We start from the raw sequence: 9380 nt of genomic DNA on the forward strand, positions 1-9380 counted from the left end.
CCTGGAGGTAATTGCACACCACTGAAATCTTATAACTACCAACTATCCTACTACCAAGAAGACCTTCCCAAATCTTCGTACGTAAGGACAAACAAGTCTACGGGCCGCCACAACCACACCTGACGGACCTGCACATACGTCGATATATACCTAAACCCAATCATACCTTTCAAGGTACTCTAATGTTCATTATATAGACAATCTTGTAAGATTCACTTTCACCTTCATATCACCAATAATTAATTAACGATAGCTTAACTTCATTTTTCCTTCTTTGATTAATAATTCAGTCTCTAGTGATTTAATAATTCAAACAAAAATATCATTTTATAAAACTAAGTTACATAATTAAGTTACATGATTAAGTTAAAAACATTTTTGCATACTTCTATCTTGTACCTTCCCAATTTATTATTTAGAATAATATATTTTCAACTTTTACAATAACCTGTATAATCACATTACTTTTTTCTTGCCAATATCAAATATTACCTTTTTCTTGCCAATATCATATATGCCCATTTATATTGTATATCTTTTTACCTTTTACAATAACTTATAATTTTTTTAACTATATGTAATTACATTTTTTTTTGCAATTATACCATTATATAACTTATCTAACCATAACATACTACCCCTTAGATAATGTATACCAAATATTTCTAATTTAACTATTTCAACTTAGACCTCCTATCTCACCTAACTACTTTCTATACCTGTTAAGTCATACATGCATCTCTAGTTAGACACTAACATGGCTACAGGTACGAGAGCCAAGGTCAGAAATTTACTTCAAGGAATTCTTTCCTCATCTAAAGAAGATAAACCCTCTCAAGACCAAGACCATGACACGACTAAGGCAGATTCTCAAATACTTCCTGAGGAATACTATGACCACATACCCCTTCACCATGACCACTCACGAGAAGACCCTTTTAACCCCTTCCAACTACAACACTTGCCCAACCCCCTCCCCCACTCAACACCAAAACTTCAAGTTACCCCTCAACTAGATCCTCAACAACAACCCCCCACACCTCTCCACAACCCCAAATTCCCTCTCATGTCGACCCTCACCAACTAAACCCTCAACAACCACCCCCCCACATCCCAGCCCCCCTGATTCCCCTGCAACAATCCCTAAACCCCACAAACCATGCATACGAGAACCTTGCCTTCCCTTCTCCCAACTTCCCATCTGGTCAACCCACCTCCACACCACACCCCCAACCACCACCTAACCTTGCCCCAAACCCATCACAACATCCTAACCCACAACTTCAACCTACAATAATTAATAACTACCAAACCATCACCCCTCTAACCGAAATTCCAACCTTCTCTCAAGCTAGCGGACTCTCCATCACAGACTTCCTGACAGCATGTGATCTTTTCTTTTCAAAAAACCCAAACTACTCTGACTTATATAAGATAAATCTATACCGCCAGAAAATAGAAGCATCGGACGAACATAGGTCCACGGCTCGGATGCTAGATAGTTTGATAGCCACAGGGATCACATATAGCAACTATAAGCAACATCTGTTAAATGTCTTTCAAAGCAAACAAACAAATAACATTAGTTTTATCCTCACATTTCTAAATAATACTAGAGTTAAAAAACAAAGCAACGTTAAAGATAATGTTGCAAACACAATTAAAGAAATTAGGGAAAATCTGTACAACAATAGCCCATGGACTTACACAGACACCATCACAGGTAAAAAGGTAATGACCTTGGAAAACCTATGCTCATTACTAGAGATAGGTCTCTATCTTTCCCAACTCCCTCCAAAGTGCCAAAGAGAAGCCGCAAGCTACTGTTACACTAGTAACCCATTAGCTTATACTTACATCTTAGACATCACCAACGCTTGCAACATCTCCCTCTCTGACCAGCACCATTTTGCTAGACTAAATAGCCTTCAGTCACAACAGCCCCCTAGCCCCAATCTAGCGCAACCATCTAACTGGTGTTCCTACCATCTTTCAACAAGTCACAACACCAGAGACTGCATACAGAAACAACAAATGCAAGCACAACACCGCGCTACCCCTTGCTCAGCTCATGGAACTACTTCCCACACTGATTCTCAGTGTAGAGCGCAACAATACCAACAACCACAGGTACAACACCGCGCCACCCCTTGCTCAATTCATGGAACTACCTCCCACACTGATTCTCAGTGCGCAACAATACCAACACCCACAGGTACAACACCGCGCTACCCCTTGCTCAATTCATGGTACCTCCCACACTGATTCCCAATGTAGAGCTCAACAGCAAACCAAACAACTCCCACCCACCTAGACCACCCACCATGTCAAAACCAACACAACCAGGCAAATACTGCAACCTACACAAAACTACAACCCACTCCAACGAAGAGTGTTCTCAACAAAAAATCACAACCACAACCACATCAGAGAACAAACAAACAAGTCACCACACCTCGACAAACACCTTCCTCCCACACAACACATACAACTCAACACCGATTGGGGGAACGTGCACCAGCCTCACGCACCAGACCACCATAGGAACGTCCGACACACCACACAACTATATCACCATAAAGGTGAAATTAGATCAAATTACTGTTGACATGATGGTTGACACAGGAACAAACCTGAACCTCATCCCCAGAGGTCTCTACGAAGCACTAAATGACCCACCCCAAATCCAGTATTCAAATACGGAAGGTCTATTGATAGAAGGATCTACCATATCACTTCACGATATGATTGATTTAAACATAGAGGTAAGCAATTCCCAAGTAGGTTTCACATCCTTCCACTTAGCTGATGAATGGAGTCTCGACCAACAAGTCCATCATCAACTTAGATACCAACAAAATCTCCTTCCGAGATGAAAGTAGTGAGTCAACACTTCCTGAAACACCCGACCCAGACACACAACCTCTTTCATATCTATCTAGCTTAAATAAACCCTCTCCAACTAACAGCTACTCATTCCGTCCACCACCTTATGTCACCTCAAGAGCACTGATGTCTAACACAGTCATCATACTCCCTAGACATTCAATAACAGTTCCACTATACATACCCGGAGTAATAGAACACCAGGATGTCATAATTGACCCAGATACGTCAAAAATAAATAACATAACCTTGGAGTCCTCCTGGGATATAGTATCAGAAAATAAACATACCCTAGCTATGTTAACAAATCTCTCCGATCAACACCGCAAAATCAGGAAGAACACAAACATTTGTTCAGTCCATCTCCATAATTCCCCAATCCAGGAACCACTCCCACAACACATCAACACTGTAAGACCACCACAAACTCTCACCCCTATCCACCCCAACCAAATCACAACATCAGCAAACGGAGAGATGAATGACAAGCTACTGACCCTCCTACAAAGGAATAGATCGGCTATCGTCTTAGAAGGCGAACCCTTAGGCAAATGTGATATAATCAAACATCACATCCAAATTCCCCCAACACCCCCCCCCCTCATACACCCCCGCTTACCGCATACCCCACAGTAGGAAAACACAAGTCAACAACAGTGTGCACGAGATGTTACACCAAGGCGTAATTTCTCACTCCCAAAGTCCGTGGAACAGTCCCCTCTTCCTAGTCCCAAAGAAAGACGGAACTTTACGCCCTGTTGTTGACTTTAGGAAAGTTAACAACCTAACTCAATCTGACCCACACCCCCTCCCCGCCATGCAAGATGTCTTACAAACCATCGGTAATGGAAATTCAGTTTTTTCCACAATTGACCTTAAGTCAGCCTTCTGGCAGGTCGAGCTCACCGATGAATCTAAACCCGTAACTGCATTCTCCACTGATAAGGGACATTTCCATTTCGAGCGTATGCCCTTTGGCCTTAAGAATGCCCCCTCAACCCAACAAAGGTTGATGACCCGCATTTTCAGCGACATGATAGGAATCTCATTATTCGTCTACTTAGACGACCTCATCATCTATAGTCCCACACAAACTGGCCACCTTCACACACTAGAGATTGTCCTAAAAAGACTAAAAAACACAGGATTGAAAATCCAACTAGGAAAGTGTAAATTCCTACAGACGGAACTCACCTTCCTAGGCCATAAGGTAGATAGCCAAGGCATCCATACCACCACAGATAAGATAGATACCATAAACAATTTCCCAACCCCCAGAAACGCAGATGAAACTTGAAGTTTCGTGGGACTAGCATCTTACTACAGACATTTCATACACAAATTTGCAGAAATTGCATCCCCTCTCACCAAATTCACAAGAAAAGGCGAGCCTTTCAAAGGGTCTGAAGAGGAACAGACCAGTTTCAACACCCTTAAACATGCTCTTACCACAGCCCCTGTCCTTACCTTTCCTGACATGAAGAAAGAATTCCTTCTTTACACCGACGCCTCCTCTAAAGGAATAGGCGCAGTCTTACAGCAGAAAGATGAAAACGGGAAAGAGCATCCCATAGCCTACGCAAGTAGAGTACTGAATAAGCCTGAAAGTAACTATTCAACTACCCACAAAGAAGGACTTGCATTGATATGGGGCTTGAAACATTTTAAATATCTTATACTAGGGTATAAGATCACAATCTTTACAGACCATCAACCCCTAGTCTACCTCTTTAACACTAAAGACTTACATGGCAGAATTGCCAGGTGGAAAACCACCCTATTGGACTTCGATCCAAAGATAACATATCTAGCGGGAAAAGCTAACATATTAGCTGACTCTTTAAGCAGACAAACTCACGTCTCATCACTAACACAAACAACATGCATTCCGATGCAAGAACTTAGAGATGAAACAGAAAATGACCCGACATGATCTCAAATAAAACAGCATCTCCTTTCAAGAACTCCCTTACACTCCCGACCACCTGTCCCTATAGACGAACTCAAACTGGTCGACGGAATCATAAGGAGAACCACTAATGACAGGGAAGTAACTGTCATTCTCAGAGTCCAAGTTCCCAAGGTCCTACACATATTGCACGACAGTGCAATGGGAGGCCACTCAGGCAGAGATAAGACACTGAACACTGCTAGGCACTCCTTCTACTGGGTCAACATGAAAAAAAGATATAACCACACACATAGACTCATGTGTAACTTGCAACCAATTCAGAGGACCTGACCCCAAAATACTCAATATCAAAGACATCCCGCTCCCTGCTGAGCCATGGGAAACACTTGGCATTGACTTACTGAAAATGCCAACGAGCCATCAAGGTTCCAATTATGTACTCACGGCAGTCGATTATATATCTGTCACAAAACACACGACAACCAAATAATAATGAACCCTTCCCCCCTAGAAATATTATATACTGTAAATAACACTTAGCTAGTAATTAAGAACATGATAGTTTATTTGCGGGAAACCAAACATTCCTATTAAAATATCTTATTAAAACATGTACCAGCACCTCCTATTTTGCTGTGTCAGGACTTCCGACGAACAAAAAGTCGATGCTCCAGAGCAGGAGCGGTCGGTCCGATGATACGTACAGAGACATTAAATAGTGCACTGTGGTATAGAAACAAGAGTGTTATTCAGATAGCTTGGAACTAATATCTTGACAGATAGACACAAACAAAATGATAGTATTTAAGTTATCAAATATTTACCCATATTTGAAGAAGTGATTGACATTGTGTAAAATATAGAAGAAAATGTGAAGAAGTGAACTTATTTAATAAACGAAAAAGATGTTACATTGAGTTTGGTGTTCCCGCCTTAAGTTCTGTGTCATGTATTCACTCAACACCGGTTGAGGATACACACACACACACACACACACACACACACACACACACACACACACACACACACACACACACACACACACACACACACACACACACACACACACACACACACACACACACACACACACACACACACACACACACACACACACACACACACACACATATATATATATATATATATATATATAAATGTATATATATGTATATATATATATATATATATATATATATATATGTATATATGAGTGTGTGTGTATTTTTGTAAAAGAAGGGAACAGTTTTTCAGTAATGCACGTACAGTTAAAACGACAGTTTTGCGGTAGTTATTTTGTTTTCTCTCACATTCTCAGTTTACCTTATTAAAATTCTGCCATTAACCGGGTGAACAGAAACTAGGTTTCCGTATTTTTAAATTTCATTTCTTTTAATTGTAGAGCTTAACGTTTCGTCTAGAGATAGACATTTTCAAGAGTAAACTGCAATAACAAAAAGTACACAATCACATACAGTAACAATGGCAATTATAGAAAAATAAATTGTACGTGAAATATTCTGGTAAAATATGAGAAAGTTATAATATAATTACACGCAGCAACAATTAAATTACATAAGAACAATTCTGGTAACATGCAGTAAAGGCACAATGCATGAGAGTACTAAGAAAGGGGTACTTACATTTAAAGGTAAGTGTGGAAAATTACAAGCCTAAGATGTATAACATATACTATATGCATGGGTCAGGCGGTCGGACATCCGAGGGGACAACAATGTGACTTCAGCAGTCAGGGGAGGGGTACAAGAGGAAGGGGTCATTGCAGGGGGGAGGAGGAAAGAGCCGGAGGAAGAAGGGGAGGGAGGAGGAGGAGGAGGAGGAGGAAGAGAATGGGGAGGTGGAGGTGGATGGGGAGGAAGGGGAGGAGGGGGAGGAGGGGGAGGGGGGTGGAGGGGGAGGAGGGGGAGGGGGTGGAGGGGGAGGGGAAGAGTGGATAAGTTTTGATTCCTTGGCCGTCAGGAAAATAATGGAATATTAGATGTTATATTAGATTGGATATTAAAGATCGGTGCTTTGTCTGTAATATGGAATGCTTCAAGCATTTGTAATTCCCGGAGAGGGGCTCGCCATACAGATGATTCTGGGCATTGACTTCATGGCAGTGCACAGGGTAAGTTTCAAGTTCAACCCGTTGCAGTTCAAATTAGGTATAGAGATTCCAGTGATCCTTCACCGAGCAGGCGCGATTCCCCCGCCATGTCACTGTTGTTGCTTGTTATAGAAGAGCACAGTCAGTCAGAGGCACTAATAGTAGCCACGTTCCCGGTGAAACCGATGGATGCTACAAGGGCGCCAGGGTTTACAGGAAGAGTAACAAGTCCTTGGAGAAGGTAGACTGGCTCATTTCCCCTGGTCAAACGGCCACGGCGTTGTTCAAGACTCGAACAGATGCTGAAGGTGCAAGCCTGTTAGGCCAGGGAATAGTGGAACCGCAAAGGAAAGGTGTGGTTCAAAGTCCCGTTTCTGAACCTGGGACCTGGTACCCTTGAGATCCAGAGGGATCATGTCATCGGAGAGGTAATGTTGTTGGGGGTGGGGGTTAAACTAACATGGGGGGTGGAACAGAGTGGAAGGTAGGAGTGGTGCAAGCGGCCGATAGAGGGGACAAGCTAAGGCAGGAGTAACAAGGCTATTTCCATACCCTTCCAGCAAGAAGAGTCAAGCCTTGACCACTCTGATGGTCAAATATGAGCAAGTCTTTTCTCCGTCAGAGGACCCTCTAACAGTGACGCCTCACTTCTACCACGAGATGCCGGAAAAGTATAAAAGTGAAATACGTGAGCAAATCGGAGATATGCTGAGCAGAGGCATCATTCGCCCATCACGATCCCCTTGCAACGCACCAGTTGTCCCAGTGGTAAAGAAAAATAAGACCATCAGGCTCTGTCTCGACTTCAGAGCCCTAAACAAAGTTGTCATAGATGATAGATTTCCCCTCCCGCATATCGATTTGATGTTAAGGATTCTCGGCAGCAGCACCATTTTCACCTCCCTAGACCTAAGGTTCAATTATCTGCAGATCTCATTAGAGGGGTAGTTACGACAAAACGTCATTTTCAACTCCAGATGGTCACTATGAGTTCACGTCCCTGAATTTTGATTTGAAGAATGCCTCATCTTCCTTTCAAAGGGTGATGAACCAGGTATTGACGAGTCTGTTGGGGAGGACCGTGATGGTTTACTTGGGCGATATTATCGTCCTGGGAACCACCTGGGACGACCACCTCAAGAAGTTGGAAGACATCCTAGGGAGACTACAGTAGGCGGGTCTCTCCCTGACACTGGAAATGTGTAGCTTCTTCCAAAGGGAGGTCACATACCTAAGACACGTAATATCCAAGGAAGGGATTGGGCCTCAGCCTGGTAAGGTTGAAGCCATTAAGGGGTTCCCTCGTCCCAAGCATATAAAGGAACTGCTCTCATTCTTAGGTTTAGCCGGCTGTTATCGTAAATTTATTCCTAACTTTGCTGAGATTGCCAAACCTCTTGTCGACATAACAAAAGGCGAGACAGCTGCAAAACCAGGGAATCGCGAACTTGATCCATGGACAGTAGAACAGACGAAATCATTTGAGTCCTTGAAAATACATATATCTGAAACGGTGGTCTTCCCATACCCGAATTTTGACAAGCCCTTTCTAATGTACACCGATGCCAGTGGCACGGCAATCGGGGGAGTGCTTCAGCAGGAGGACTACGGGGGTAGGAAGCGATCATTATCTTATTTCAGTCGCACTCTAAATTAGCACGAGAAGTACAGCACAGTCAAACGAAAGGCGTTAGCGGTCGTATACGGTCTTAGCGTTAATCGACCCCTGATCATGGGTTTCCCTGTGAAACTCATAAGCAACCACAGACCTATGGTCCGGCTCTTCGCTGTAAAGGGCACCAACATCCGGATTCTCCGGTGGCAAATGGCGATCGCTGACTTCGATCTTGAAGTCGCATATATTGCAGGGCGGTTAAACATAATCGCAGACGCAATCTCAAGGATACGAGACGCCGGCCACCCGACAGACAGCGTTGTGGTATCCTTCAAAACGGCGGAGGGGGGAAGGGACTCGAGCGCTAAGACTTATTACCTTGTGTGGGAGCAAGACAGTCATAAAGACAGAAAATGAATTAAAGACTTTCTGGAGGGTGAGGTAACCAAAGAACCTAAAATCTCGGGACTGCGGGTATCCATTACGGAATTTCGTCTCCTTCCCGACGGACTGTTATATCATTGCCAGAAGAACGCATAATAATGGAGGAATATCGGTTGATAGTACCAAATGGGACCAAGCAGGCCGCATTGCGCATCGCCCATTGCCTTTTGATGGCAGGATACGGGGGTACCCAGGTGACTCTTGAGCGGTTGCAAAAATTCGCCTACTGGCCCCGGATGTGGGAGGATGTAAGGCAGTTTCTAAAAAGCAGTAAAGTTTGCCTCATGTGCAAACCATGTTATGATTTGCCAGCACCACTCAGGAAATTTCCTGATGTATCAAGCCTGTTCGAAAGTGTACACAGGAAAGTGTACTCATAGGACCACTACCCACGACATTAGACAGGGCCAAAT

The sequence above is a fragment of the Oratosquilla oratoria genome, chromosome 40 (genome assembly GCF_046742065.1).
Source record: "Oratosquilla oratoria isolate Oo_2021 chromosome 40, ASM4674206v1, whole genome shotgun sequence".
Classification (NCBI taxonomy): Eukaryota; Metazoa; Arthropoda; class Malacostraca; order Stomatopoda; family Squillidae; genus Oratosquilla; species Oratosquilla oratoria.